General features: G+C 35.9%; 1 pseudogene; it reads right to left on the bottom strand.

Moving 5' to 3' along the window:
- The window catches only part of LOC111149922, an 83,745-nt pseudogene extending 61,124 nt beyond the window's left edge, over positions 1–22,621 (bottom strand).
- Positions 22,622–23,293: the final 672 nt, after the last annotated feature.

The following is a 23,293-nucleotide window of genomic DNA, read 5'->3' on the forward strand; positions in this document are numbered from 1 at the left end:
TGTCATGTAATTGAAAACAATACTATCGTCACTGTCAACATTGCTATATGATAGAACATACCACCCTGAACTTCATTTACTTAAGTTTTCTGAAAGGCTCAGTATATAATGCTTCACTAATGAACAGATAGAGGAAGTCCTAAGAAACACAAGTAAATAATCTGAGGTAGACAGTTTGTCCCAAATTGCTCTCACTTATTATGCACATTTAACTGTCCCTCTAAGAAACATGAAATTAAATATTCTGAATTATTACTAACATTTTCAGTCACTTTTTTAGAATAGCTATTGTAAATACTAATAAAGTTTCCAGTGAAGTAAGATATTTTTGTTAGTTTATATACCTCTCGGTTCTATTAAAGTCTAAGAGCCACATAGCACAACAGCCTTGGTTCTTATTCCATGACTTCTATCGTCATTCACAACTCTCACTAGACTTAGAAGAGTTAAAATGTTTGAGTTCTAGAACTATAAGCTTGTAGAGAGGCCACTTCCACAGCTAATTTCCCTCAGTCTTTGATAAACTCTTATTGAGCCTCTTAAAATATGTCTATCAATTCCCCTGGGCCCTACTCTATGCCTTTTTCAGATTAAGTAGGGAAGGTGGTATGTTTGTTTTGAGTATTCTTTTTTCTACATATTTAAGTTCTACTCTTCTCAAATATAAACTAGCTATTTTGATTGTGTGTCAAATTGTCATTTATCACATCTTCAATTCAATTCCATTTTATGTCTCTTCCCAGGTCTGTAAAAGTATTGCTTATGACACCACTTATATCTGGAAAGTTATTTCTACAGACACAAAGGTGAGCAATCTAGAGTACAATTTAGTTGTTTTATTTGCGGTAGGAATAAGTTGGATAGTCAACTCTGAAATTTACGCCCCATACAATTCCTAGAAGTGTTCATATTTATTATTCTATTTGTAAAAATACAGCCTTTCGGTATTAAAAAATATACCTAAAGTAAGAATAATTTGCATAATTTTAAGATTTGTTTCCCCAAGTTGAGTTGATCTTATTTATTTTTAAGGAGTCTGAAGAAAACTAACCTCTAATTTAATTCAGATAAAAGTATTTTACTTCAATGATCAACAGTCATCTAAGCATCTAGTTCCCCCTTTTCAAATAAACATTACATGTATCTTCTATAAAACATTTCATTCATTCCTCCAGTCTTTCAAAGACTTTAATTTCATTTCTGAGTTTTTTTACTATCATTTTCCATCACCCACTATACCCCTAAACTTTCGGAAATAGTTTTTCTCCCACTTTAGCTTTCATAATTTAGTTTGTAGGAAATTTTCAAAGGGTCTTGAGAAGTTGTGGTTATTTTTGAATTGTAACTCCAAATATTCAGTTAATTTCAACCCACATAAGTGTTGCAGGATCTTTAAGCACAACAGTCAAGAAAGAATCCTTGAAACCTTTTACAGTTTAACTTGGTAAGTTTATGTAAATAGCATGGGGACAGGCCCTGTGGGCAGAAAGTGAACTTTTACTGGATGAACTTGGTGATTTATATGCTTAGTGCTCAGGAGGAAGAGGATGTGCAGGGAGTATTAGATCTTAAGTGTTTCTTCATATTTTATACTTGTAAAACTACTTTTGCAAGATTTCTCTGGTGCTTATCATTCAGTTCAATATTAGCTATAGGTGAGATTTATAGACAGTCATGAGACCCTTTAAGTAATAATGTAGCAACCAGTGTGTATTTGATCCTTATTGAGACTATGCAGATTCTAGGTCAACCTTCTAGACTAAAAGTGAACCTTTTCTGCTTCTATCCTTCATCAGAAGTAGAAGGTGAAAATATAGCTATTGGGTATGCTATGTGCTTCTTTTTCATCTTTTCCCTACCATGATGATATCTAGAGTGAATATCACGAACAAAAAAAAAAAGGGGGGGGAGACAAGTGTATCCTAAATAGGTATATTAATTAGGTGTATTAACTCGTGTGTTATATTCACTTTCCTAATAAAGTTCTAGAATGCTCACTTTTTTGAAGAAAATTATCTAAATCTAAGAGACAAGAACATTAGAAGCAAATGTGAAATAGTTTCTATTGGCAGGGATTCAGGAAAGGGATGCCAATGTTTCTTAAACTTGATTGTAATAAAAAAAAAGATAAACAATCATTTACACAAAGAATTTAACAGAAGGAGTAGCATATTGTGTGTGCCCAATCCTTATGGCATAAGCTAAAATTATTTGCCAAAATCATAAACTTTGAAATTCAAGCCTTTAGATAAGAAGATATTCTTGATGAGCTCTCCATAATATGTTTATGACAGACCCCTTAAAATAAAATGACATACTATGGTCACAAAATAAAAAGATGCTCCTGAGACTAAATATAAGAATAAATTCTGACTAAAAATGTTAGCTGAAAAATTAAGAATTTTGGAATTAAAAATTATTTTAATCATAACTATATAATGTCTGGAAAGCACAGAAAAGAAAAAAAAATCATGGTTCCACATTCCACAGATAACCATTGTTAACATTTTGATACAGTTTTAGAGTTTTTTTTAAAAATTATAATATACTGGGGGTGCCTGGGTGGCTCAGTGGGTTAAGCCTCTGCCTTCAGCTCAGGTCATGATCCCAGGCTCCTGGGATCGAGCCCCGCATCGGGCTCTCTGCTCCGCAGGGAGCCTGCCTCCACCTCTCTCTCTGCCTGCCTCTCTGCCTGCTTGTGATCTCTGTCTGTCAAATAAATAAATAAAATCTAAAAAAAAAAAAATTATAATATACTGTATATAAAATTCTAAGTCCTATTTTTATTATGTTTTTAAGCTCTAAAGCACAGGGGCATCTGGGTGGTTCGGTCAGTTAGGGATTTGACCCTTGGTTTTGGCTCAGGTCATGATCTTACAGAGAGTGCGAGTGAGTCCTGCATAGGGCTTTATGCTCATTGCAGTGTTTACTGCAGATTCTCTCTCTCTTTCCCTCCTGCTCACTCTCTCTCTCTCTCTCTCTCAAATAAATAAAAACTTAAAAAAAATAAAACACTAAAGCACATTTTATTCTTTAAAAATGATGGATTTGGGATAAATTATGTTGAAGTAGGCTTTTGTGTGAGAACTTACTTCAAGGTTCTCCTATGGTTGGCTACTTAATGAAGTTTCCATTTTTTATTCATTATAAATAACCTCCTCAAACACAATTTGAATATAAATATTTTTTCCTAGATCTAGACTATTTTTTAGAATAGTGTTTATGTGGTGAAGTTAATAGCTCAAATCTCTAAGTTAGATAATGCCAAACTGTTTTCCAGAGTAGTTATACTTAATTTACCTTCCACTGTGATGCAAGACTTTACATCAACTGAATATCTTTATTTTTAATCATTGATAATTTCTATGAAAGAAATTGTATTATTGTTATATTTTAGCATGTGTTTCATTTTTGGTAAAATTTCTCATATTCTTTTTTCTTTAATAATAGTTATTGCATTTTAGACAAGCATGATCTCAAATATTTCTTATAATTTCTCTCATTACCTTTATTTTTTAAGTTTCTTTTCCATTTTTGTTAGAAAGGATTCTGAACATACAGAATATATGTAGTAGGCCACCCACCACTTGACTTTGTAAGACTTTAGTGTTTTATCATATTTACTTTGTGTTTGTTTTTTCAACAAGAACATTTTCACCTGAAGCATACTTCAGAATATGTGGTTCTAAAAAAAAAAAAAATTGAGTACACACTTTCTTTAAGTTAAATCATATAAAAAGAGACATAACAAGTACTACAAATTTAAGAAGACTAAAATTATGCCATGTATATTTTCCAGTCACGTTGGTACGAAACTAAAGATCAAAAATAAAACAAAGCTGGGAAAACTACAATGTAAATATTAAATATTTAATATGCAAATATTAAAAAACACACTATTGCACAGTGGACCAAATAAGAAGTAAAATGGCAAATCAAAATGTGTCTCTAAACAAAAGAAAAAGAAAGCACAATATTCCAGAACCTATAGGATACAACAAAAAGCAGATTTTAGAGTGAAATTTATGCTATAAATGCAGTGTTAAGGAATAAAATTCAAATAAACAACTTAGAAAAACTAGAAAAAGAAGAAACTTAGCTGAAATTTGGTAGAGAAAGGAAATAACAAAGAAAAATCAGAAATAAATTTATACAGACAAGAATAAACAGTAACATAACATTGAAAGTAATGAACAATTTTTCAAAAAAAAAAAAAAAAACCCAAAAAACCAAATTGGCAATGCTTTAACTACATTAACTAAGAAAAAAAGAGAAAACTCAAAAATCAAAATGAGAAATGGAAGAGAGAACAATACAACAGATAGCCATTGAAATATGTAATGTGGTAACAGATTATGATAATTATGTACTCACAAATCAAATAACAGGGGAAAAAAAAGATTATTCCTAAAAATGCACAAGTCACCACAATTGAATCATGAATTTTGAATACAAGAAATAGGAAATCTTCTTAGACCAATAAAAAGAATCAAAGTTGAATTAGGAATCAAAAATCTCCCAGCACAGAAAAGTCCAAAACCATATGGTTTCATTGGTGAATTCTACCAAACATTTAAAGAAATGATTAATGACAATGTTTATCAAAATATTACAAATAATGGAATAGAGGTAATACATTCAAAATTATCCTACAAAGCCAGGACTACCCTGATACCACAGCAGATTGAAAACAATAAAACAAAAGGTCTAGGTTGTCCCATGTGAGTATTGCTACTCCTACTTTCTTTTGCCATCCATTTGTTTCTCCAAACCCTCACTTTCAATCTGCAGACATCTTTAGCTCTAAATGAATCTCTTGTAGGCAACATATAAATAGGTCTTATTTTTTTTTAATCCATTCTTTGACACCTTGTGTCTTTTGTTTGGAGCATTCAGTCCATTTACATTTAGAGTTATTATTGATAGATCTGTATTTAGTGTCATTTTATTACTTGTTTTGTCATTTCTGAAGATTTTCTCTGATCATTTCTTGTCTTTGTTTTTTTGGTCTCTCCTTTGCACTAAAAGACATCTTTTTAATATTTTTCACAGGACAGGTGTAGTGGTCACAAACTCCTTTTGTTTTTCTTTGTCTGGGAAACTCTCCTTCTATTCTGAATGATAACCTTTTTAGCTAGAATATTTTTGGCTGCAGGTTTTTCCTATTCAGCATTTTGAATATATCATGCCACATTCTTCTGGGTTGACAAGTTTCTGTTGAGAAATCTCCAGCTAGCCTTACAATATTTACTTGCTTACAAAGTAAGATTTGTCTTGCTGCTTTCAAGGTTGTTTCTTTATCACTATATTTTGGAAATTTAATTATAGTATGTCTTGTTGTTGAATTTCTTTTGTTGATTTTGATGGGAGTTCTCTCTGCCTCCTGGATCTGGATGTCCATTTCCTTTCCCAGATTAAGGAAGCTTTCTGCTATTATTTCTTGAAATAACTTTTCTGCCCCCTTTCTCTCTTTCTTCTGGGACTTCTATAATATGATTATTATTATATTTCATGGAGTCACTGAGTTTCCTATTTTCATGTTGCATAATTCTTTCTCTCTTTTGTTCAGCTTTATTATTTTCTATTACTTTGCCCTTCAGGTCAGTTATCCCTTCCTCTGCTTCCAGCATGTGATCATTGCATCAAGCCTGTTTCCAATCTCATTTGTTACATTTTTCATTTTTGACTGACTCTTTTAACTTTTTATCTCTGTGGTAAAGGTCTTCCTGAAGTATTCTATTCTTTTGTCAAGCTCAGTGAGTATCCTTATGATATTGCTTTAAATTCTCCACCAGGCATTTTACTTAGATCTTTTTGCTTAGATCTCTCTCTGTGGTCTTATCTTGCTCTTTCATTTGGGATGAATTCCTCCATCTTGGCATTTTATCTATGTCTATGTCTTCTGTGTATCAGAAAAGCCAGTCCTTATGAAGAAGATGTCTCGTTGTACCCAGGGTCTGGTGCTTCTGGGAGTGTCTCTGGTGTATTATGCTGCATATGTTCTGCTGTTGTGTTTTGGCTGCTCTATCCTTCAGGCCAGTCTGCAGAGGTTCTCCTTGCCTGCTGTGGGCCATGTTTGGTCCCTGGACTGAATGTGGCAAGTTTTCACTAGGTGTGCTCTGGTCTGCTTATGAAATGACCTGATGCTAGCTCCACCAGAATTGAGGTCCTGTAGAACTCTCTGGTAATGAGATGTAGTGTGGACAGGGGTTTGTGCTGGTCTTCTGGAGAAGGGGCCCACCATACTGGGAATGAGACAAGCTTGACAGAAGAGCAGTCCCACCAGAGCACAGGGGTTGGGGCTTGGTGTAAGCAAGTTAGGCAGCCAGTGTCTGCACTGAGCTGTTTCCTTCAGGTGGCTCCAAGTTTATGCTGAGGGATGGGGGAAAGATATGGCACCAGCCAGCAGCTTTGTTCCCAGAGAAGCATCTCTGTGAATGCTACCTCTCAGAGAAATGTTTCTAGAATAGTGAATAGTCTCCCCACTCTGTCTTGCAGGCATTTTACAGATAGCTGTTTCCTTGCTGTCTCCCTTGAGTTGTTTGCCTGCCTTCTCTCCAGCAGCAGCACAGTTCCCTCCAGGATGATCCCAGCCACACCTGCTGAACTATAGAACTCCAGGGTTTTTTGTTTTTGTTTTTGTTTTGATGGCTGCATAACATTCCATTGTATATACATATACCACATCTTCTTTATCCATTCATCTGTTGATGGACATCTGTGCTCTTTCCATAGTCTGGCTATTGTGGACATTGCTGCTATAAACATTCAGGAGCACGTGCCCCTTCAGATCACTACATTTGTATCTTTGAGGTAAATACCCAGTAATGCAATTGAAGGGTTGTAGGGTAGCTGTATTTTCAACTTTTTGAGGAACCTCCATACTGTTTTCCAGAGTGGCTGTACTAGTTTGTTTTCCTACCAACAGTGTAGGAGAGTTCCTCTTTCTCTGCATCCTCACCAACATCGGTTGTTTCCTGACTTGTTAATTTTAGTTATTCTGACTGGTGTGAGATGGTATCTCATTGTGGTTTTGATTTGTATTTCCCTGATGCTGAGTGATGTTGAGCATTTTTTCATTTCTGTTGGCCATTTATATGTCTTCTTTGCAGAAATGTCTGTTCATGTCTTCTACTCATTTCTTGATTCAATTATTTGTTTTTTGGGTGTTGATTTTGATAAATTCTTTATAGATTTTGGATACTAGTCCTTTATCTGATATGTCATTTGCAAATAGCTTCTCCCATTTTGTTGGTTGTCTTTTGGTTTTGTGCAAAAGATTTTTATCTTGATGAAGTCCTAATAGTTCATTTTTTCTTTGTTTCTCTTGCCTTTGGAGATGTGTCTAGCAAGAAGTTGTTGCAGTCAAGGTTGAAGAGGTTGCTGCTTATGTTCTCTTTAAGGATTTTGATGGGTACATCTCTCACATTTAGGTCTTTCATCCATTTTGAGTCTAATTTTGTGTATGGTGTAAGGAAATGAAATCTTTCCATTTGCAATGACATGGATTTAACTAAAAGGTATTATGCTAGCAAAATAAGTCAGTCAAAGAAAGACAATTATCATATGATCTCACTGATATGCAGAAGTTAGGAAACAAGGCAGAAGATTATATGGGAAGATAGGAAAAAATGAAACAAGATGAAACCAGAGAGGAAGACAAGCCATAAGAGACTCTTAATCTTAGGAAACAAATTGACGGTTGCTGGAGGGGAGGGAAATGGAGAGTATGGGGCGGCTGGGTGATGGACATTGGGGAGGTTACGTGTTGTGGTGAGATCTGGGTGTTGTGCAAGACCAATGAATCACAAACTTATACCCCTGAAACAAATAGTACATTGTATGTTTAAAAATATTTAATCGACCAAAACAAAACAAAACCAAAACAAACAAATAAAAACCTCTAGCCTTTAAGCTCCACTGGTTACAAGAACTCATGAAATTCAGCCCCTCTCATTTTCTGAGCCAATAGTTTTGGCGAGATGTTTTTCTGTGCATTCCCTGTGTGCTCCTCTCTTACCCTTTTCTTTAACCACAGCTCCCTCCCCTCCATAGCACCCACAATCCCTTTCTCTCCTAAGCCAGTCCCAGTACTTCCTACCCTCTAAAATGTGGCCTCTTCCTTCCCTTAAGTTGTGGAGTTTGTTCTGTCAGTCTTCAGGCTGATTTCTGAGGCCTTTCTGATAATTTGATAGTTATTTGGTTGTGTTCATGGGACCAGAGGAGCCTAGGTACTTTAATTCCTCTGCCATATTTGCTCCTCTCCTCCCTCATAACTTTTAAATTTAAGCCAGTTTCCTCTGGAGATTTCATAATTACACAAATATTTCTACATTTCAAAGTTTTATAGTTTCTGATTTACCTCTTTATTTAGAATTGATTTTTGATGAAATATAATGTCTCATCTTTAAAATAAACATTTACAGAAAAACCTTTTTCCCTAAATATCTGAAATATTTTTAAAACCTATCACATTAGAGAATTTTATATAATATGATTTGTTTCAAATCTATTCATTTCTTCCTATAATTTTATGCCAGTATTTCTTTTAAATTATCTAATTTTATAAATTTTGATCATATTAGAGCTTATCTATCCTGCATCTCTATCTCAAGCCAAAATAGTATTTCTTTCATTTCTTTTTCTTTAATGACTGTGTCATATCTATACTGTTGGTGAATATAGATAAATTGTATAGTTAACTTTTTGTGTTTCTCCCACAGCTATGCCCCAGATATAAGAATGTTTTACATTAAAAATATGTTAGAATTTCATAATTAGTTGAAATGTATCCTGGCATCTTGTAGTCTTCCTACTCATGAACATTTGTAGCTTTTATTTTATCTGTATTGTACATTATTAGAAAACCATGGAGCAGTAAAAATAGTATCATTTGATGCTCTATTGTTCTTTTATAGTTGCATAGTTGTCCATATAATTTATTCAACTATGTTCCATTTGATTGTCACTGATTACATTTTCTTTTTAAATGTCAAATTTTGCAAAATATAAGTACAATTTTTATTTTAATACACATATATTTCTCATACAGCTTTACACTTTTTAAAAATGTTATTCATTATTCTGAAAAGATTCTTAGCATAAAGAGAGTTGTTAGAAAAAAGAATCAAAAAAGTATTGTCAAGTCAAAGAATATGGATATTTAAACAATTCTAATTTGTATTTTTGCATTACTTCCACAACAATGACTTAACCAATCTACATCTCCAGAGATATGAAAGTATCCATTTTCCTACATTTTCAGACATTGAATTTTATCACTTTTAAAATATTTTTGCTAAAGTGCTCAGTGAAAAATTATCTTTTGTTGACCTTCTGTATTTCCTTTCTTTTTACTCACTTAATAAATATTTATTGATTGCCTGTCATTTTCTACTCACTAATTTATACATGAATGGTGAATAAACAAATGTGATTTTCTTGGAGCTTACATTTAGTTGAGAAAGACAGATAATGTATAAGTACTGTCATAAATTAGATGATTTTAGTTAGAAAAAATATTGTAAAACAAAAACAAAAACAAAAAAACACCAAACATTTGATGAGACTGAAAGACTCTGAGCTATGTGGACAATTTTAGATAATAGGGACTGAAGAGGTAACTTTGATCCTACTCATTAAAAAAGCCAGGCAAACTGGTCCAAGTCAAGGAAAGAGAATATTAAAAAGCACTATTAAAAACTAGATTTTCATAATAGACCATATACTCAAATTCCAGTGCAGAGACTTACTAATTAGAAATTTTTATTAGTGATTACCAGCTGGGTCTCTGGAATTAGTTGGTCATAGGTTTAATTCTTAATCCCTGATCTTCAGTTTCTTTATTTTCTAAACAGAAGTAATGTTTTATATCTGAGTCATTATACAAATTAGATACAGAATATATAAAAGGTGTAGTAAAGAGTCTTTTCATTCAGTAACAATTATTATTATTATTCTATGGTTGTTAAGTAGAGAAAACAGACACAAATGATTTTGACTAGGGATTTATATTTAGAAGATATGGGCTGGATTTACATAACATAATAGCTGTATGGCCAACTTAACTTGCTAAGGTTCAGTTTATTTCATTTACAAAAATAAGTTTCATCTATCTTCCTTTATTTCTGGAGCACTGCTTGATACCCAATTTCTTCCCACTTTAAGTTTCTGCCTTTCTGAGCACATTAATTAACTCATATATTACTCATTGTGCCATTAGATCTCCAACATCAAAAATCTCTGCTTAAAATCTCCTCAATCTTTGTCTGTACCATAGTGCTAGAATATTCCCTTTGTCCTCTCTAACAGAGTCCTATCCACTAACCAGAATTTCTGCCTGTTGCCATGTCAAGATAGTCTATGTTGCCAGAAACTTGTTTTACATACGGGCTCTGCCTATTTCTAGACCTGTCCATTTGCCCAACAAGCTACCATATTAACCCCTATGAATGCAAAAATATAATGTGTAAATATGTTATCCACTCAACAACTGAACCAATGAGAATAAAATAAGTTTTGCTTTTTCTTTGTAGATCTAGAAGTTTTATATATAGTATGAGTTTTGATATCAGTGTTTCTTTTAAATACGTACTTTTGAACAAAAACCTTTTAAAAATAACAAACTATAATGAAATTATGAGGAAGGTATAAAGAAATTAACTTTAGCTAAAGTAAGTCCTATTTGTAAGATTACTCTATGAAATTACATATCTGTAATTATTGTCTCAATTTTTCTTGCATTTTCTGAAAGGTTTTCAGAAAAAAAAATCATTAATTACTTGACACAATTTAATAATAATAACAGAATGTGATGGTAAAAAGTCACATGTATTTGCTGAAAGGGATTTTATTCAGTAAAGGAAGGAGAATGGGATATAAGCTTACCAATTGAGATATCACCCATAAGTAAATGAGGCTAATTGCCACAGCTGGTTTCACTTTAAACTGACAATGCAGTAATCAACAACTGACAGACAAGGGAAACCTATGACACTAGAATACTAAACCATTTCAATAAATTATAAAAACATTTGACTGACAGTTATTTTTATATTTAATGTAACATTATCTATTTTCCCAGGGAAAATCAACCACATTGGTAGAGACTTTTCTCCCAGTTTATTTCTCAATTTAAACCTTATGGTAAATAACTTTTGGAAAGTATGCCCCCCCCCCACAGAAGGTAATACCAGATGAAACTCGGTAAAACTCTAATTAATACAAACAAGGAGAGAGAAAATTTATCTGTTCTTCCACCTCCCTCCCTCAGTGATTTCTATTTGTTCAATGCAGATCAACTTTTCCCCAATTTCAAAGGCATGATGGATGACCAACATTCTCGACACCCACAATGCAATTATGACTTCTCATGGATCCATATTTTAGTCTAGTTCCCAGGTGAATGGTAAACTTTGGGTCTTTGACATGTTTTAAGTATTAGATCCATTGTGCCCGAGACCCCAATTCTTGTTTGCTTACATTTGCATCATATTTTAATCCTAGTTTCCCTGAATGGCAGTTATGTTCCAAACTCAGAATCTGGTGATAAATGGGAATAATTGATGCTTTCCTTAAGAGATGAAAATGCACTTATTTCTTCATCATATTCATGAAGTATTAGACATATTTAGTCTTGGGACAGGATGTATTAGAATGGTTCTAATTTTTTTTCTTGAAAATATAAAAATCAAGCCTATTCTGAAATTAATAGACTGCTATTTGGATCATCCTATGTCAATGTGGAAAACTTGCTGTTCTTTAAGAAAAAAAAGAGAGAGAGAGAGAGGAAGAGAGAGAGAGAAAGGTAGCAAAAGGGGAAATGAGGAAAAAGACACAGGCTCCAGTTAAATACTGTATATACATAGTTTTGTAGACATGTCTTATGAATAGCTAATTTAAAAAAAAAAAGACTTTTGAAACACTAGTAATGAGTTGCCTGGGTGGCTTATTGGGTTAAGTGTCTGCTTTCAACTCAGGTTATGATCTCAGGGTCCTGAGATTGAGTTCCACATTGGGCTCCCTGATCAGTGGGGAGCCTGATGCTCCCTTTCCCTCTGCCTGCCTCTTCCCCTACTTGTGCTCTCTCTATATATCAAATAAATAAATTTTAAAAATAAAAAAAAAAAAACTGCATCTGGAACAATTGGAGACACCTCTGCCCAAGGATCTCCAGTGTATCTAAAGGTGTGCCCAAGGACATTTTAAGGACATGTGTTTCTACTGCCAAGTTTTGCTCTGAGGCCTCAAGTTAAAATGCCTATAACTGAGTTTTAGCTCTTTAGAAATCCACTGCTGGACAATTTACTAGCAAAGAAGAGATATACAGATTATTCTGAAAGGCAGAAAAGATTGAAAAAAACATTAGTAAAACACCAGCTGGCAGACAAGATAGAAGGGCAAAAAAGGGAAAAGACAGGTGATGGAGACAGATGGAGAAACCAGGATGGAAAAATGGTATTAATACAAGTATGTCAGGGGCACAAATCCTGTAATTTATGAGCAGAACCTGCAAGTTAGGTATGGAGGGTATTAAAATTATTACAAAGCAGTAAAGATTATATTGCTTAGTAACTGACAGTGCAAAGAGAAGCAGGCAGATATTAGCAAATATAGGAAATGTAGATATAAACAGAGTGGAGGAAAATTAGATAAACATAAAAATAGAATTATGCATAAGCTTTATGTTTCCTTACTAGAAGAGGCATATCTAAAACAGGATAAATAGAACCTGATGCATGGAGAGTGTCCTCTATGCAACAGCATTTAGATAAATAAGTCTTATCCCATTTAGATAGGACCGCACATTTTCTGTTAGAACTGAGATTAAAGCAGTTTTAAACCTATGAAGGGACAGTTCTGTTCTGCTTAAACCTTACCTGAATGTATAGACAGTGTCACTATGAAAACCAATTTGTAAGCCCCTAAGTCTCAGGGAAGTGCTAAAAATAACATTGTCCATGTCCCCAAGAAACTAACCATTCAAATATTTACTGAGTACTGAGGATTGAATTAGAAAAAGGTGTGGTCTTTATTCTCATGCAGCAATAGCATAGTGAAGGGGAAATAAATTAAACAAACAATTCCAAAAATTAGTGTGCTTTATATGTTGTGATAAAATCTGTGCAGAAATAATACAAATTATCAGGTGAATCTATAGCAAGGGAGTATGTAATGTTAGATTTGGGACCAGAAGGAAGGCTGCCCTGAAACATGTACTTTGATCCAAGATCTAAAGGAGAAGTAGGGGTCCTCTAGGAGTGGGGGAAGAAATGGTAAGGTGATGAGGGTTGGGGGAAAGCAAAGCAAAGGTCTAGACGTGAAGGCCTGTCTTGGAGGATGGGAAAGGAATCAGTAGGTTGGGATTCGATACAGTGAATGGATGTAGGGTCTAAGAGAAGACTGGAAGAATAGGCAGAGGTAGATCATGAAGACTTTGTAGGCCATGTGTCAACAATTAAGGCAATGACATTTAGAAATTACAATGCAAATTAAAAAAGAGTGTTCAAAGTAAAAATAAAAAAGAATGTTCATAAAAGGCACTAATGGAGTGTCCTCAGGAAGGAGTGCACAGGGAGAGATCATTCTTACCGATAGTTTATTGAAGGCTTCTTGGGGGGAAGTTCACATCTTTGTGGGACCTTGATGGAGAAATAGCATTTTAATTGGAGAAATGAGATGAGATAGACAGGGGAAACAAACAATTGTTACAAAAGCACAGAGGAGGATAGAGCGTGGTTGAGGAATGAAGAGTCTATTTGAAAGGATATAAGTGGAGATGTTGTTGAAATCATGGATTGGAACAAAATCATGAAGGATAACTCTGGTTACATGAAAAAATTTTTACTTTATTTTATCTAACTCTGTAAGTAGTGAGAAATCTATCATACTACTTAGACCATGAGCTTTGGGTTTGAGTTCCAGCTTTGTCACTTACCAGTTGTTTGAATTTGGGCAATTTGACATGTCTTTGCCTGTTTTTTCAAATACAGCATCTTTGGGATGATACAAGGAGAAATAAAGATTCATAAGATGAGGTGTATAAAGGCTTAATTCAATGGTTTATAAATAAAAGCTTAATGAATGGTGGATATTTTTACTGTTACTATTAATAAAATAATTCACATTGGCCCAGAGGATATTCGAGATAGGATAGTTGGTAGAGAGATCCTTGGGCTAGGGATTAAGGCCATTGTAGAAATTAAGATATGCAGTGATGAGAATTTGAACTAAGAATGGTGTCTGCAGTGGAAAGGATGGAAATGATGCCATACGGACAATATGTAGAAACCAGCAATATGGCTATGAACCATTTAACAACATAAGGACAAAATACAAAAGTCAGAAGTGACTGAGGTTAAGTGGATGGGTTAGGGACATGGTGTTCACCATGCATTGAAATCAGAGCATTAAGAGAAAAAAAAAAAAAAACTTTCTGAGGAATCAATGTGTGAGTGTGAATATCATTCCCTGACTAGTGAAATGAGACATGTCTGATAAGAGACAATATACATTACCCATGACTCAAATTTAATTCACTCATTTATCTCTTTAAGAACTGTCCAAAATAAAAACATGCTGGTTGAAATTTACCTCATGATTTCTTGGAACCTGCTCATGCAATAGTTTGATATAAACTATACAACACACACACACACACACTGAAGTGCTTAAGTAGAATGTGATGTTGTGTACCTAACTTTTCATTTTTTGTGAAGTACAGTGCATGACAAAAATGTATGAAACATAAATGTATCACTTAACAGGTTATAAAGAGAATGCTCAGGTAATCACATCCAAGACAAAGAATATTACTTGTATCTCTGAAGCCTCTTTCCATGCCCCTTTTCTTCCTCCATATCCTTAATTTTATATTAATTATTTCCTTCCCCTCTGTTTTTATAATTTTACTGCCTAACTATTCACCCTTAGACCCATTCTTTAAGTTTTGCCTATTTTTAAAGTTTATGCAAATGATATGAATGATCTTATGGATTCTCTTTGGCCTGTCTTCTTTTCTTCAAACTTCTTTTTTTATAAGATTTATCTTTTGGGTTGTTTATGATTATAGCTCTACAAGTATTTACCTGGATGGATAAGCCACTATTTATTTGTTAATTATATTATTCAGGTGTATTTGCATTGTTTCTATTCATGGGCTAGTATAAATAATATGGTTTGAGTATTTCTATTTATGCCTGATTGTACAAAAATGGATCCATTTCTATAGGTTACCCATATTGTAATAGAGTTAGAAGAGTATAGCATATTTGCCATATAAATGGCAAGCTATTTCCCCCAAATAATTAGTACAATTACACTTCCATCAGTCATGGATGAGTGTTTGTGTTGTTACATATCATAACCTACATTTGACATTGTTATTTAAAAGGTGAGTTGTGGGGAGGCGAGGCAAGATGGCGGAGAAGTAGCAGGCTGAGACGACATCAGGTGGCAGGAGATCAGCTAGATAGCTTATCTAACCATTGTGAACACCTACAAATCCAATGGGAAATTGAAGAGAAGAAGAGCAACAATTCTAGAAACAGAAAATCGATCACTTTCTGAAAGGTAGGACCTGGAGAGAAGTGAATCCAAAGTGACGGGAAGATAGACCGCGGCGGGGCGGGGGGCGGCTCCCGGCAAGTGGTGGAGCAACGGAGCACAAAAGCAGGACTTTTAAAAGTCTGCTCCACAGAGGGACATTGCTCCAGAGGCTAAACCGGGGGGGAAGCTCAAGCAGGGGCAGCGTAACCCCAGGTCCCGCGGGGTCACAGAAGGTCCCAGGGTGTCTGAGTGTTGCAGAGCTCACAGGTATTAGAGCGGGAGGCCAGCAACAGTGACAAAGCCAAGGAGTGAGCTCTGAATTCGGGCTTACCTTGAACCAGTCGCAGGCTGGGTGAGCTCGGAGCGCGGCCCGAGGCCACGGAGACAGAAGCGACCGGGCACTTTTCTCCAAGCGCGAGCAATTGAGCGCTTTCCTCCAAGCGCAGCCAGAGGCCAGGGAGACAGGGATGGTTGGGCGCTTTTCTCTGAGGGCACACTGAGGAGCAGGACCCCGAGCTCTCGGCTCCTCTGGGCCAGAGATTGGGAGGCCGCCATCTTCATTCCTGTCCTCCAGAACTCTACAGAAAGCACTCAAGGAACAAAAGCTCCCAAAAGCAAACCCGAGCGGATTACTTAGCCCGGCCCCTGGTAATGGCAGTGCAATTCCGCCTGGGGCAAAGACACTTGAGAATCACTACAACAGGACCCTCCCCCAGAAGATCAACAAGAAACCCAGTCAAGACCAACTTCACTCACCAAGGAAAACAGCGGAATTCCAGAGGAGGAGAAAGCAAATCTTATCTGGACAAAATGACAAGGCAGAAAAACTTACCACAAAAAAAGAAGCAAGAGGCAGTACCAAAGGCTGGGGACCTAATCAATACAGACTTTGGTAATATGTCAGATCCAGAGTTCAGAATGACGATTCTCAAGGTTCTAGCCGGGGTCGAAAAAGGCATAGAAGATATTAGAGAAACGCTCTCCAGAGAGATAAAAGCCCTTTCTGGAGAAATAAAAGAACTAAAATCTAACCAAGTTGAAATAAAAAAAGCTATTAATGAGGTGCAATAAAAAATGGAAGCTCTTACTGCTAGGATAAATGAGGCAGAAAAAAGAATTAGTGACATAGAAGACCAAATGACAGAGAATAAAGAAGCTGAGCAAAAGAGAGACAAATACTGGACCACGAGGAGAGAACTTGAGAGATAAGTGACACCATAAGACGACACAACATTAGAATAATTGGGATTCCAGAAGAAGAAGAAAGAGAGAGGGGAGCAGAAGGTATATTGGAGAGTATTATTGTAGAGAATTTCCCTAATATGGCAAAGGGAACAAACATCAAAATCCAGGAGATGCTAAGAACGCCCCTCAAAATCAATAAAAATAGGTCCACACCTCGTCACCTAATAGTAAAATTTATAAGTCTTAGCGACAAAGAGAAAATCCTGAAAGCAGCCCGGGAAAAGAAGTCTGTAACATACAAGGGTAAAAACATTAGATTGGCAATGGACCTATCCACAGAGACCTGGCAGGCCAGAAAGAACTGGCATGATATATTCAGAGCACTAAACGAGAAAAACATGCAGCCAAGAATACTATATCCAGCTAGGCTATCATTGAAAATAGAAGGAGAGATAAAAAGCTTCCAGGGCAAACAAAAACTGAAAGAATTTGCAAACATCAAACCAGCTCTACAGGAAATATTGAAAGGGGTCCTCTAAGCAAAGAGAGACCCTAAAAGTAGTAGATCAGAAAGAAACAGAGACAATATACAGTAATACTCACCTTACAAGCAATACAATGGCATTGAATTCATATCTCTCAATAGTTACCCTGAACGTTAATGGGCTAAATGCCCCAATCAAAAGACACAGGGTATCAGAATGGATAAAAAAACAAAACCCATCAATATGCTGCCTACAAGAAATGCATTTTAGACCCGAAGACATCTCCAGATTTAAAGTGAGGGGGTGGAAAACAATTTACCATGCTAATGGACATCAAAAGAAAGCTGGGGTGGCAATCCTTATATCAGATCAATTAGATTTTAAGCCAAAGACTATAATAAGAGATGAGGAAGGACACTATATCATTCTCAAAGGAGCTGTCCAACAAGAGGACCTAACAATTTTAAATATCTATGCCCCTAACATGGGAGCAGCTAACTATATAAACCAATTAATAACAAAATCAAAGAAAAACACCGACAATAATACAATAATAGTAGGGGACTTTAACACCTCCCTCACTGAAATGGACAGATCATCTAAGCAAAAGATCAACAAGGAAATAAAGGCCATAAATGACACACTGGACCAGATGGACATCACAGATATATTCAGAACATTTCATCCCAAAGCAACAACAAAAAGAAATTAAAGGCATCCAAATCGGCAAAGAAGAAGTCAAACTATCACTCTTTGCAGATGATATGATACTATATGTGGAAAATCCAAAAGATTCCACTCCAATACCACTAGAACATGTACAGGAATTCAGTAAAGTGTCAGGATATAAAGTCAATGCACAGAAATCAGTTGCATTTCTTTACACTAACAACAAGACAGAAGAAAGAGAAATTAAGGAGTCAGTGCAATTTACAATTGCACCCCAAACCATAAGATACCTAGGAATAAACCTAACCAAAGAGGCAAAGAATCTATACTCAGAAAACTATAAAGTACTCATGAAAGAAATTGAGGAAGACACAAAGAAATGGAAAAATGTTCCATGCTCCTGGATTGGAAGTACAAATATTGTGAAAATGTCTATTCTACCTAAAGCAATCTACACATTTAATGCAATCCCTATCAAAATCCCATCCATTTTTTTCAAAGAAATAGAACAAACAATCCTAAAATTTATATGGAACCAGAAAAGACCTCGAATAGCCAAAGGAATATTGAAAAAGAAAGCCAAAGTTGGTGGCATCACAATTCCGGACTTCAAGCTCTATTACAAAGCTGTCATCATCAAGACAGTATGGTACTGGCACAAAAACAGACACATAGATCGATGGAACAGATTAGAGAGCCCAGAAATAGACCCTCAACTCTATGGTCAACTAATCTTTGACAAAGCAGGAAGGAATGTCCAATGGAAAAAAGACAGCCTCTTCAACAAATGGTGTTGGGAAAATTGGACAGCCACATACAGAAAAATGAAATTGGACTATTTCCTTACATCACACACAAAAATAGACTCAAAATGGATGAAGAACCTCAATGTGAGAAAGGAATCCATCAAAATTCTTGAGGAGAACACAGGCAGCAACCTCTTTGACCTCAACCGCAGCAACTTCTTCCTAGGAACATCGCCAAAGATAACAGAAGCAAGGGCAAAAATGAACTATTGGGATTTCATCAAGATCAAAAGCTTTTGCACAGCAAAGGAAACAGTTAACAAAACCAAAAGACAAGGGACAGAATGGGAGAAGATATTTGCAAATGACGTATCAGATAAAGGGCTAGTATCCAAAATCTATAAAGAGTTTAGCAAACTTAATACCCAAAGAACAAATAATCCAATCAAGAAATGGGCAGAGGGGGCGCCTGAGTGTCTCAGTGGGTTAAAGCCTCTGCCTTTGGCTCAGGTCATGATCCCAGGGTCCTGGGATCAAGCCCCTCATCGGGCTCTCTGCTCGGTGGGGAGCCTGCTTCCCTTCTCTCTCTGCCTGCCTCTCTGCCTACTTGTGATCTCTGAGTGTCAAATAAATAAATAAAATCTTTAAAAAAAAAAAAAGAAATGGGCAGAGGACATGAACAGATTTTTCTACAAAGAAGACATCCAGACGGCCAACAGACACATGAAAAAATGCTCCACATCACTCGGCATCAGGGAAATACAAATCAAAACCACAATGAGATACCACCTCACACCAGTCAGAATGGCTAAAATTAACAAGTCAAGAAATGACAGATGCTGGCAAGGATGCGGAGAGAGGGGAACCCTCTTACAGTGTTGGTGGGACTGTGAGCTGGTGCAACAGCTCTGGAAAACAATGTGGATGTTCCTCAAAAAACTGAAAATAGATCTACCCTATGACCCAGCAATTGCACTACTGGGTATATATCCTAAAGATACAAACGTGGTGCTTCGAAGGGGCACGTGTGCACCCAAATGTTTATAGCAGCAATGTCCACAATAGCCAAACTATGGAAAGAACCTAGATGTCCATCAACAGATGAATGGATAAAGAAGATGTGGTATATATACACAATGGAATACTATGCAGCCATCAAAAGAAATGAAATCTTGCCATTTGCGACGACATGGATGGAACTAGAGGGTATTATGCTTAGCGAAATAAGTCAATCGGAGAAAGACAACTATCATATGATCTCCCTGATATGAGGAAGTGGAAATGCAATGTGGGGGGATTGGGGGGTAGGAAAAGAAAAAATGAAAGAAGATGGGATTGGGAGGGAGACAAACCATAAAAGACTCAATCTCAAAAAACAGACTGAGGGTTGCTGGGGAGACGGGGGACGGGAGAGGGTGGTGGGGATATGGACATTGGGGTGGGTATGTGCTATGTTGAGTTCTGTGAAATGTGTAAACCTGTTGATTAACAGACCTGTACCCCTGGGGATAAAAATACATTATATGTTTATTTTAAAAAAATTAATTAATTAAAAAAAAAAAAAAAGATGAGTAGTGGGGACGCCTGGGTGGCTCAGTTGGTTGGATGACTGCCTTCGGCTCAGGTCATGATCCCAGAGTCCTGGGATCGAGTGTCGCATCTGGCTCTCAGCTCCACAGGGAGTCTGCTTCTCTCTCTGACCTTCTCCTCGCTCATGCTCTCTCTCACTGTCTCTCTCTCAAATAAATAAATAAAATCTTTAAAAAAATGTTTAAAAAAAATAAAAGGTGCGTAGTGGTATATCATTGTGACTTCAATTTTGACTTTTATGAGAACTTTTTGGTTATCTTTATTGACCATTTATTGTTTTCTTGGTAAGTGCCTAAGTCTGATGCTCAGTTTTCTATTGTTTTCCATCTTTTCCCCAAAGGATAAACAAAAAAATTTATGTAATGTTGTTATGATTTCTTTATTAGCTACATGTTGTAACTATCTTCTCCCAGTCTTAAAAGAAATTGTAATAATTCTAATGGTGCCATTTTAGAGAGCTAATTCTTAATATTTAACCAAATTTATCAAATTTTTCTTTATAGGTAGTACTTTCTCATCCTACTTAATAAGATTATTTTTATATTATTAAAACTAATATCTATATCTATATATATTTAGGTTTACTTACACAGCCATATCATCTGAAGTTAGTGATGGAAATATAATTTATGTATTCTTTCTGAAATAAAGTAGCTCTATTCTATTTCTAATTGCTATAAAATTTTTCCCTATTTATTATGTATGTTCATAATTTTTCCTTTATTCTGTTAATGTGGGGATTCTGATAAGGGAAAATCTATACTCTAAGATGGCCAACCAAACCAGCAAGGGAGTTCCAGTCCCTATCTCAAAGCCCTTCTAGGTTCTTCTTCCCTACCCCATTTCCTTCCCATGCCAAAAGTACCAAGTATGTGGAAGTAGGAAGGTATAAATTACCCTCCCTGCTCAGACCTTTGGAGAACACTCTCCTCTGAGCCCACCAGTGTTAGATAAACCTCCAATCTTCCAAAGTCTCTGAATGTCACTTAGTCCATGTTCCATAATAATTCTGTTCACTGCTTCCCTAATATTAACTAAAACATGTGTTCCTGTGATAACCCCATCTTGGTCCTGATGCATTTTCTCTTATGTTGTAGTCCTATTTACATAGTGATATTTTAGTTGGGAATTTTACATCTAATTTTCTGAGTGACATTCCAATGTAATCTCTATATTTTATAGTCATTGTGGGTTTTAGGATCAAGGTTATTATAGCATGTAAATGATGGGGGAAGATATCTGGTTGTTGTTCTCTTCTCTGGGAGAATCTGTAAGATCGGTATTATTGACATTACTTATTCCTTAAATATTAGAAAGAATGCAACAGTGAAGCTATCCAAGTTTTCACTGTGGCAAGATTTTTAGTTACAGATAATTATAAAAATACTTATAAGACTATTTTATATACATATATTTTTATTGCAGTACAATGTTATAAATATTGCCATACTAATCATTTCAAGTGTACAATTCAGTGACATTAACCACATTCACAATGTTGTGCAACATCAACTACTATTTCCAATACTTTTTCATCAATCTGAACAGGAACTCTGTAACCATTAAGCAATGACTTACTTCCCTTTTTCCCCTTCCTCCTAGTCCCTGGTAACTTCTAATCTATTTTATGTCTCTATGAATCCACCCATTCTAGATATTTCATGTAACTGAGATTATGTCATATTTTTTCCTTTGGTATCTGGCTTAATACCCTCCCCCATGAATTGTTTTCACTTTTATGCATTTATTTGCACAAAATTTGCACAAGCCTGACTTCATTCACCAACACAAAACACAACCAGGACACGTACAGAAGGCCTTGGGGAAGGCTGTCAGGTACTTTGAAGGACAGAAGGGAATGAACACAGTGGAGTGGGCATTTGGTATCAATTGCAGGGGTCTAAGGAGACCTCTAGTCCCTCACAGAAGAAGTAGAGGTATGAGAGACAATAAATAGAACTCTGGGTCCAGCCTGCTTTGGTCCATGGTGGGTGCATCCTTGAACACCTGTCCTGTTCCTGACCCTTCACCAACAGCTGGAGACATGTCCCCTCCAAACAACCCCCAGGGCTCCTGCAGGGCACAAAGTGAGACTAGGCCAGCCTCCACAGATGCTAGCTGTCACTGTCTGAGAGCACAGGTTTTTGTTTGTTTGTTTGTTTGTTTGTTTACCTCATGCAAACTTTCAGGGAGCACACGATGCCATCCTGCACCAGGGCCTCCTTCTGACCACCTGCGGGCTCTGGCTACAGCTCCAAGGCTACTTTTGGCCAGGCTGGTGTCTGGTTGCTGGAGGACTGCCTCTGTATCTGACCAACACTCCCATTCTGGGTCACTGTCCTTCAGGCCTTCTGCCCAATACCCACTGGGGAGCCTGATTTGGGATTTCTCTAGCTTCATTTTGATGGTTTATGTGTAGTCACCCTACGTGGCATCATAAAATTTCTTGAAACAGTGGACTGATACTATCTGTACATTTTGGAAAATTCTCAGATGCTACCTCCTATATTACTTGTGTCTCATTAATATGCTTTTCCATGTTTGATACTCTAATTAAACATATGTCACAACTTCTCCTATATCCTCTTTGTTTTCTCCTGGATAAAATTTTCCAAATTTCTGTCTCTAAGTGCTTCATCTAGCTTTGCTTTTTTGGTGTACAATTTCCAATTCATCATTTCTATTTCACTTCATATATGTGTTATTCAGTATGTCCATTGATCCCTTGTTTTATTATTCACTGCACTAAATTCTACAAAAATTTTTTCTTCAGTATGCTAAGTCTCTATTGTTTCTAGTATTCTGCAGGAGCTTAGCTTTTATCTTCTTTACTGCATAAATGTATACTATCCTCAGTCTGAGCCTGATAATTCCAATATTTTCAATTTCTATGTATTTGTATTTAAAATATCTGTGTGTTTATTTTTTCATATTTCTGAAGTTTCTTGCATATGTCATCTTGCCACCTTTTTCTTTTCCTTGCATGATTCATTTGATTGTATGTGCAGTATATTGTCATTGAAAAAGTATTTATAGAAGAAATTTGAGGATGAGGATCATGTTACCTATGAT

The sequence above is a fragment of the Enhydra lutris genome, unplaced genomic scaffold (assembly GCF_002288905.1).
Source record: "Enhydra lutris kenyoni isolate GAN:26980312 unplaced genomic scaffold, ASM228890v2 scaffoldscaffold22, whole genome shotgun sequence".
In the NCBI taxonomy this organism is placed as follows: domain Eukaryota; kingdom Metazoa; phylum Chordata; class Mammalia; order Carnivora; family Mustelidae; genus Enhydra; species Enhydra lutris.